The sequence below is a fragment of the Gadus chalcogrammus genome, chromosome 7, assembly GCF_026213295.1.
Source record: "Gadus chalcogrammus isolate NIFS_2021 chromosome 7, NIFS_Gcha_1.0, whole genome shotgun sequence".
In the NCBI taxonomy this organism is placed as follows: Eukaryota; Metazoa; Chordata; class Actinopteri; order Gadiformes; family Gadidae; genus Gadus; species Gadus chalcogrammus.
Window position 1 is genome coordinate 12699039 of NC_079418.1, and position 7500 is coordinate 12706538.

The window sequence follows — 7500 nt, forward strand, 5'->3', positions numbered from 1 at the left end:
TGCGTAATATGCAAATTTCCAGAAATTATTGGGGGCCTGTAATTATGCAATTACACTACAATAAAACAATTAACAAAGAAAGTTAGAAACAGAAAATAATCAGACAGAAAGTTAGAAACATGGTCTCGCGTTTAGGATTCCTGGTTTTCACCCAGGCGGCCCGGGTTTGACTCCCGGTATGGGAACTAGAAATTTTAGGTGCGGCTCTTTGTGGCCATGCTGTGGCACTGCCATCAAACGAAGATTTCCGCTTGTCAGTTGTGATGTATACATACTCCAGTCTCACCCCAACCTACAGATGCATAAGATCTTCTGCGTAATATCAACTTTTTCTGAAATTATGGGAGTATTAGTTGCATCTCTTCGTGGCCATGTTGTGACGCTGCCATTATACGAAGATTTCCGTTCGTCAGTTGTAAAGTAAACATACGCCACTCGCACCACATCCTACAGATGAATAAGATCTTTTGCGTAATACCTAAAATTTCTGAAAATATGGGGGGCCTTGAATTATGCAATCAAACTACAAAAAGACAATTAACAAAGAAAGTTTGAAACAAAATATAATCAAATTCAATGTTTAACAGAATTCCCATATGGTCTAGCGGTTAGGATTCCTGGTTTTCACGCAGGTGGCCCGGGTTCGACTCCCGGTATGGGAAGTAGTCATTTAAGGTAGGCCCTGGTCACCTATCGTTATCATGCTGTTGTGCGACGATGAAACGAAGATATCCACATGACCGTTGCCTGCCTTCTGTATACTAACGGACTCAACTTGCACCACCCCCTACTGTTGTGGTGAGCGTACGCTCATGTGTGTATTATGTCCAATATACAAAAGTATTGGGCACCTTGAATAATTACACAACTTTAATTGTGTAAATATAGTCCCATATGGTCTAGCGGTTAGGATTTCTGGTTTTCACCCAGGCGGCCCGGGTTCGACTCCCGGTATGGGAACATGTACCTTTAGGTACGTCTGCTGTGGGGCTGACATTAAAAGATGCGTTCCGCTTGTCAGTTGTAATGTATACATGCACCACAACCTACAGATGCAGAAGCTCTGCTGCATAGTATGTACAATTTCAGAAATTATTAGGGGCCTTGAATCACGCAATTACACTACAATTAACAAAGTCAGTTAGAAACAAAAAATATTCAAATTCAGAATTAATAACTTTAGGTGAGTTATTAAAGTCCCATATGGTCTAGCCGTTAGGATTCCTGGTTTTCACCCAGGCGGCCCGGGTTCGACTCCCGGTATGGGAACTAGAAATTTTAGGTACGGCTCTTCGTGGCCATGTTGTGCCGCTGCCATTAAACGATGATTTCCACGTGTCAGTTGTAAAGTATACATACGCCACTCGCACCACATCCTACTGATGCATTCGATTTTCTGCGTAATATCTAAAATATCTGAAAATATGGGAGGCCTTGAATTATGCAATCAAACTACAAAAAGACAATTAACATAGAAAGTTTGAAACAAAATATAATCAAATTCAATTTTTAACAGAATTCCCATATGGTCTAGCGGTTAGGATTCCTGGTTTTCACCCAGGTTGCCAGGGTTCGATTCCCGGTATGGGAAGTAGTCATTTAAGGTGGGCCCTGGTCACCTATCGTTATCATGCTGTTGTGCGACGATGAAACGAAGATATCCACATGACCGTTGTAGGCCTACTGTATACTAACGGACTTAACTTGCACCACAACCTTCTGTTGTGGTGAGCGTACGCTCATGTGTGTAATATGTCCAATATACAAAAGTATTGGGCACCTTGAATAATTACACAACTTTAATTGTGTTAATGTAGTCCCATATGGTCTAGCGTTAAGGATTTCTGGTTTTCACCCAGGAGGCCCGGGTTCGACTCCCGGTATGGGAACATGTCCCTTTAGGTACGTCTGCTGTGGGGCTGCCATTAAACGAAGCTTTCCGCTTGTCAGTTGTAATGTATACATACTCCACTCGCACCACAACCGCAGATGCAGAAGCTCTTCTGCGTAGTATGTAAAAATTTCAGAAATTATTGGGGGCCTTGAATCACGCAATTACACTACAATTAAAAAAGTAAGTTAGAAACAAAAAATATTCAAATTCAGAAATAATAACTTTAGGTGAGTTATCAAAGTCCTTTATGGTCTAGCGGTTAGGATTCCTGGTTTTCACCCAGGCGGCCCGGGTTCGACTCCCGGTATGGGAAATAGAAATTTTAGGTACGGCTCTTCGTGGCCATGTTGTGCCGCTGCCATTAAACGATGATTTCCACGTGTCAGTTGTAAAGTATACATACGCCACTCACACCACATCCTACTGATGCATTCGATTTTCTGCGTAATATCTAAAATATCTGAAAATATGGGAGGCCTTGAATTATGCAATCAAACTACAAAAAGACAATTAACAAAGAAAGTTTGAAACAAAATATAATCAAATTCAATTTTTAACAGAATTCCCATATGGTCTAGCGGTTAGGATTCCTGGTTTTCACCCAGGTGGCCCGGGTTCGACTCCCGGTATGGGAAGTAGTCATTTAAGGTAGGCCCTGGTCACCTATCGTTATCATGCTGTTGTGCGACGATGAAACGAAGATATCCACATGACCGTTGTAGGCCTACTGTATACTAACGGACTTAACACACACATGAGTGTACGCTCATGTGTGTATTATGTCCAATATACAAAAGTATTGGGCACCTTGAATAATTACACAACTTTAATTGTGTTAATGTTGTCCCATATGGTCTAGCGGTAAGGATTTCTGGTTTTCACCCAGGAGGCCCGGGTTCGACTCCCGGTATGGGAACATGTCCCTTTAGGTACGTCTGCTGTGGGGCTGCCATTAAACGAAGCTTTCCGCTTGTCAGTTGTAATGTATACATACTCCACTCGCACCACAACCGCAGATGCAGAAGCTCTTCTGCGTAGTATGTAAAAATTTCAGAAATTATTGGGGGCCTTGAATCACGCAATTACACTGCAATTAAAAAAGTAAGTTGGAAACAAAAAATATTCAAATTCAGAAATAATAACTTTAGGAGAGTTATTGCAGTCCTATATGGTCTAGCGGTTCGGATTCATGGTTTTCACCCAGGCGGCCCGGGTTCGACTCCCGGTATGGGAACTAGAAATTTTAGGTACGGCTCTTCGTGGCCATGTTGTGCCGCTGCCATTAAACGATGATTTCCACGTGTCAGTTGTAAAGTATACATACGCCACTCACACCACATCCTACTGATGCATTCGATTTTCTGCGTAATATCTAAAATATCTGAAAATATGGGAGGCCTTGAATTATGCAATCAAACTACAAAAAGACAATTAACAAAGAAAGTTTGAAACAAAATATAATCAAATTCAATTTTTAACAGAATTCCCATATGGTCTAGCGGTAAGGATTCCTGGTTTTCACCCAGGTGGCCCGGGTTCGACTCCCGGTATGAGAACTAGTCATTTAAGGTAGGCCCTGGTCACCTATCGTTATCATGCTGTTGTGTGACGATGAAACGAAGATATCCACATGACCGTTGTCTGCCTACTGTATACTAACGGACTCAACTTGCACCACACCCTTCTGTTGTGGTGAGCGTACGCTCATGTGTGTATTATGTCCAATATACAAAAGTATTGGGCACCTTGAATAATTACACAACTTTAAGTGTGTAAATATAGTCCCATATGGTCTAGGGGTTAGGATTTCTGATTTTCACCCAGGCGGCCCGGGTTCGACTCCCGGTATGGGAACATGTACCTATAGGTACTTCTGCTGTGGGGCTGCCATTAAACGATGCTTTCCGCTTGTCAGTTGTAATGTATACATGCACCACAACCTGCAGAAGCTCTGCTGCGTAGTATGTAAAATTTCAGAAATTATTAGGGGCCTTGAATCACGCAATTACACTACAATTAACAAAGTAAGTTAGAAACAAAAAATATTCAAATTCAGAAATAATAACTTTAGATGAGTTATTAAAGTCCCATATGGTCTAGCGGTTAGGATTCCTGGTTTTCACCCAGGCGGCCCGGGTTCGACTCCCGGTATGGGAACTAGAAATTTTAGGTACGGCTCTTCGTGGCCATGTTGTGCCGCTGCCATTAAACAATGATTTCCACCTGTCAGTTGTAAAGTATACATACGCCACTCGCACCACATCCTAGTGATGCATTCGATTTTCTGCGTAATATCTAAAATATCTGAAAATATGGGAGGCCTTGAATTATGCAATCAAACTACAAAAAGACAATTAACAAAGAAAGTTTGAAACAAAATATAATCAAATTCAATTTTTAACAGAATTCCCATATGGTCTAGCGGTTAGGATTCCTGGTTTTCACCCAGGCGGCCCGGGTTCGACTCCCGGTATGGGAACTAGATATTTTAGGTACGGCTCTTCGTGGCCATGTTGTGCCGCTGCCATTAAACGATGATTTCCACGTGTCAGTTGTAAAGTATACATACGCCACTCGCACCACATCCTACTGATGCATTCGATTTTCTGCGTAATATCTAAAATATCTGAAAATATGGGAGGCCTTGAATTATGCAATCAAACTACAAAAAGACAATTAACAAAGAAAGTTTGAAACAAAATATAATCAAATTCAATTTTTAATAGAATTCGCATATGGTCTAGCGGTAAGGATTCCTGGTTTTCACCCAGGTGGCCAGGGTTCGACTCCCGGTATGGGAACTAGTCATTTAAGGTAGGCCCTGGTCACCTATCGTTATCATGCTGTTGTGCGACGATGAAACGAAGATATCCACATGACCGTTGTCTGCCTACTGTATACTAACGGACTCAACTTGCACCACACCCTTCTGTTGTGGTGAGTGTACGCTCATGTGTGTAATATGTCCAATATACAAAAGTATTGGGCACCTTGAATAATTACACAGCTTTAATAGTGTTAATGTAGTCCCATATGGTCTAGCGGTAAGGATTTCTGGTTTTCACCCAGGCGGCCCGGGTTTGACTCCCGGTATGGGAACATGTACCTTTAGGTACGTCTGCTGTGGGGCTGCCATTAAACGAAGCTTTCCGCTTGTCAGTTGTAATGTATACATACTCCACTCGCACCACAACCTACAGATGCAGAAGCTCTTCTGCGTAGTATGTAAAATTTCAGAAATTATTGGGGGCCTTGAATCACGCAATTACACTACAATTAACAAAGTAAGTTAGAAACAAAAAATATTCAAATTCAGAAATAATAACTTTAGGGGAGTTATTAAAGTCCCATATGGTCTAGCGGTTAGGTTTCTTTTGTTTCACCCAGGCGGCCCGGGTTCGACTCCCGGTATGGGAACTAGAAATTTTAGGTACGGCTCTTCGTGGCCATGTTGTGCCGCTGCCATTAAACGATGATTTCCGCGTGTCAGTTGTAAAGTATACATACGCCACTCGCACCACATCCTACAGATGCATTCGATTTTCTGCATAATATCTAAAATATCTGAAAATATGGGAGGCCTTGAATTATGCAATCAAACTACAAAAAGACAATTAACAAAGAAAGTTTGAAACAAAATATAATCAAATTCAATTTTTTACAGAATTCCCATATGGTCTAGCGGTTAGGATTCCTGGTTTTCACCCAGGTGGCCCGGGTTCGACTCCCGGTATGGGAACTAGTCATTTAAGGTAGGCCCTGGTCACCTATCGTTATCATGCTGTTGTGCGACGATGAAACGAAGATATCCACATGACCGTTGTCTGCCTACTGTATACTAACGGACTCAACTTGCACCACACCCTTCTGTTGTGGTGAGCGTACGCTCATGTGTGTATTATGTCCAATATACAAAAGTATTGGGCACCTTGAATAATTACACAACTTTAAGTGTGTAAATATAGTCCCATATGGTCTAGGGGTTAGGATTTCTGATTTTCACCCAGGCGGCCCGGGTTCGACTCCCGGTATGGGAACATGTACCTATAGGTACTTCTGCTGTGGGGCTGCCATTAAACGATGCTTTCCGCTTGTCAGTTGTAATGTATACATGCACCACAACCTGCAGAAGCTCTGCTGCGTAGTATGTAAAATTTCAGAAATTATTAGGGGCCTTGAATCACGCAATTACACTACAATTAACAAAGTAAGTTAGAAACAAAAAATATTCAAATTCAGAAATAATAACTTTAGATGAGTTATTAAAGTCCCATATGGTCTAGCGGTTAGGATTCCTGGTTTTCACCCAGGCGGCCCGGGTTCGACTCCCGGTATGGGAACTAGAAATTTTAGGTACGGCTCTTCGTGGCCATGTTGTGCCGCTGCCATTAAACAATGATTTCCACCTGTCAGTTGTAAAGTATACATACGCCACTCGCACCACATCCTAGTGATGCATTCGATTTTCTGCGTAATATCTAAAATATCTGAAAATATGGGAGGCCTTGAATTATGCAATCAAACTACAAAAAGACAATTAACAAAGAAAGTTTGAAACAAAATATAATCAAATTCAATTTTTAACAGAATTCCCATATGGTCTAGCGGTTAGGATTCCTGGTTTTCACCCAGGCGGCCCGGGTTCGACTCCCGGTATGGGAACTAGATATTTTAGGTACGGCTCTTCGTGGCCATGTTGTGCCGCTGCCATTAAACGATGATTTCCACGTGTCAGTTGTAAAGTATACATACGCCACTCGCACCACATCCTACTGATGCATTCGATTTTCTGCGTAATATCTAAAATATCTGAAAATATGGGAGGCCTTGAATTATGCAATCAAACTACAAAAAGACAATTAACAAAGAAAGTTTGAAACAAAATATAATCAAATTCAATTTTTAATAGAATTCGCATATGGTCTAGCGGTAAGGATTCCTGGTTTTCACCCAGGTGGCCAGGGTTCGACTCCCGGTATGGGAACTAGTCATTTAAGGTAGGCCCTGGTCACCTATCGTTATCATGCTGTTGTGCGACGATGAAACGAAGATATCCACATGACCGTTGTCTGCCTACTGTATACTAACGGACTCAACTTGCACCACACCCTTCTGTTGTGGTGAGTGTACGCTCATGTGTGTAATATGTCCAATATACAAAAGTATTGGGCACCTTGAATAATTACACAGCTTTAATAGTGTTAATGTAGTCCCATATGGTCTAGCGGTAAGGATTTCTGGTTTTCACCCAGGCGGCCCGGGTTTGACTCCCGGTATGGGAACATGTACCTTTAGGTACGTCTGCTGTGGGGCTGCCATTAAACGAAGCTTTCCGCTTGTCAGTTGTAATGTATACATACTCCACTCGCACCACAACCTACAGATGCAGAAGCTCTTCTGCGTAGTATGTAAAATTTCAGAAATTATTGGGGGCCTTGAATCACGCAATTACACTACAATTAACAAAGTAAGTTAGAAACAAAAAATATTCAAATTCACAAATAATAACTTTAGGTGAGTTATTAAAGTCCCATATGGTCTAGCGGTTAGGATTCCTGGTTTTCACCCAGGCGGCCCGGGTTCGACTCCCGGTATGGGAACTAGAA

The 7500-nt window shown here is 41.8% G+C and overlaps 17 non-coding genes across 17 annotated transcripts; all 17 read left to right on the top strand.

The window, feature by feature from the left end:
* The first annotated feature begins 590 nt into the window (after positions 1 to 590).
* Positions 591 to 662, top strand: trnae-uuc (transfer RNA glutamic acid (anticodon UUC)). The gene has a single exon. It is a non-coding gene; the product is annotated as a tRNA-Glu (tRNA).
* A 226-nt stretch (positions 663 to 888) lies between these two features.
* trnae-uuc (transfer RNA glutamic acid (anticodon UUC)) lies at positions 889 to 960 on the top strand. The gene has a single exon. It is a non-coding gene; the product is annotated as a tRNA-Glu (tRNA).
* Positions 961 to 1197: 237 nt separating this feature from the next.
* On the top strand, positions 1198 to 1269 carry trnae-uuc (transfer RNA glutamic acid (anticodon UUC)). Its single transcript has one exon. It is a non-coding gene; the product is annotated as a tRNA-Glu (tRNA).
* A 250-nt stretch (positions 1270 to 1519) lies between these two features.
* Positions 1520 to 1591, top strand: trnae-uuc (transfer RNA glutamic acid (anticodon UUC)). Its single transcript has one exon. It is a non-coding gene; the product is annotated as a tRNA-Glu (tRNA).
* Positions 1592 to 1817: 226 nt separating this feature from the next.
* Positions 1818 to 1889, top strand: trnae-uuc (transfer RNA glutamic acid (anticodon UUC)). The gene has a single exon. It is a non-coding gene; the product is annotated as a tRNA-Glu (tRNA).
* A 246-nt stretch (positions 1890 to 2135) lies between these two features.
* On the top strand, positions 2136 to 2207 carry trnae-uuc (transfer RNA glutamic acid (anticodon UUC)). The gene has a single exon. It is a non-coding gene; the product is annotated as a tRNA-Glu (tRNA).
* Positions 2208 to 2457: 250 nt separating this feature from the next.
* trnae-uuc (transfer RNA glutamic acid (anticodon UUC)) lies at positions 2458 to 2529 on the top strand. Its single transcript has one exon. It is a non-coding gene; the product is annotated as a tRNA-Glu (tRNA).
* A 209-nt stretch (positions 2530 to 2738) lies between these two features.
* On the top strand, positions 2739 to 2810 carry trnae-uuc (transfer RNA glutamic acid (anticodon UUC)). The gene has a single exon. It is a non-coding gene; the product is annotated as a tRNA-Glu (tRNA).
* Positions 2811 to 3378: 568 nt separating this feature from the next.
* On the top strand, positions 3379 to 3450 carry trnae-uuc (transfer RNA glutamic acid (anticodon UUC)). The gene has a single exon. It is a non-coding gene; the product is annotated as a tRNA-Glu (tRNA).
* Positions 3451 to 3979: 529 nt separating this feature from the next.
* On the top strand, positions 3980 to 4051 carry trnae-uuc (transfer RNA glutamic acid (anticodon UUC)). Its single transcript has one exon. It is a non-coding gene; the product is annotated as a tRNA-Glu (tRNA).
* Positions 4052 to 4301: 250 nt separating this feature from the next.
* Positions 4302 to 4373, top strand: trnae-uuc (transfer RNA glutamic acid (anticodon UUC)). The gene has a single exon. It is a non-coding gene; the product is annotated as a tRNA-Glu (tRNA).
* Positions 4374 to 4921: 548 nt separating this feature from the next.
* trnae-uuc (transfer RNA glutamic acid (anticodon UUC)) lies at positions 4922 to 4993 on the top strand. Its single transcript has one exon. It is a non-coding gene; the product is annotated as a tRNA-Glu (tRNA).
* A 568-nt stretch (positions 4994 to 5561) lies between these two features.
* trnae-uuc (transfer RNA glutamic acid (anticodon UUC)) lies at positions 5562 to 5633 on the top strand. The gene has a single exon. It is a non-coding gene; the product is annotated as a tRNA-Glu (tRNA).
* A 529-nt stretch (positions 5634 to 6162) lies between these two features.
* trnae-uuc (transfer RNA glutamic acid (anticodon UUC)) lies at positions 6163 to 6234 on the top strand. The gene has a single exon. It is a non-coding gene; the product is annotated as a tRNA-Glu (tRNA).
* Positions 6235 to 6484: 250 nt separating this feature from the next.
* Positions 6485 to 6556, top strand: trnae-uuc (transfer RNA glutamic acid (anticodon UUC)). Its single transcript has one exon. It is a non-coding gene; the product is annotated as a tRNA-Glu (tRNA).
* A 548-nt stretch (positions 6557 to 7104) lies between these two features.
* On the top strand, positions 7105 to 7176 carry trnae-uuc (transfer RNA glutamic acid (anticodon UUC)). The gene has a single exon. It is a non-coding gene; the product is annotated as a tRNA-Glu (tRNA).
* Positions 7177 to 7422: 246 nt separating this feature from the next.
* trnae-uuc (transfer RNA glutamic acid (anticodon UUC)) lies at positions 7423 to 7494 on the top strand. Its single transcript has one exon. It is a non-coding gene; the product is annotated as a tRNA-Glu (tRNA).
* Positions 7495 to 7500: the final 6 nt, after the last annotated feature.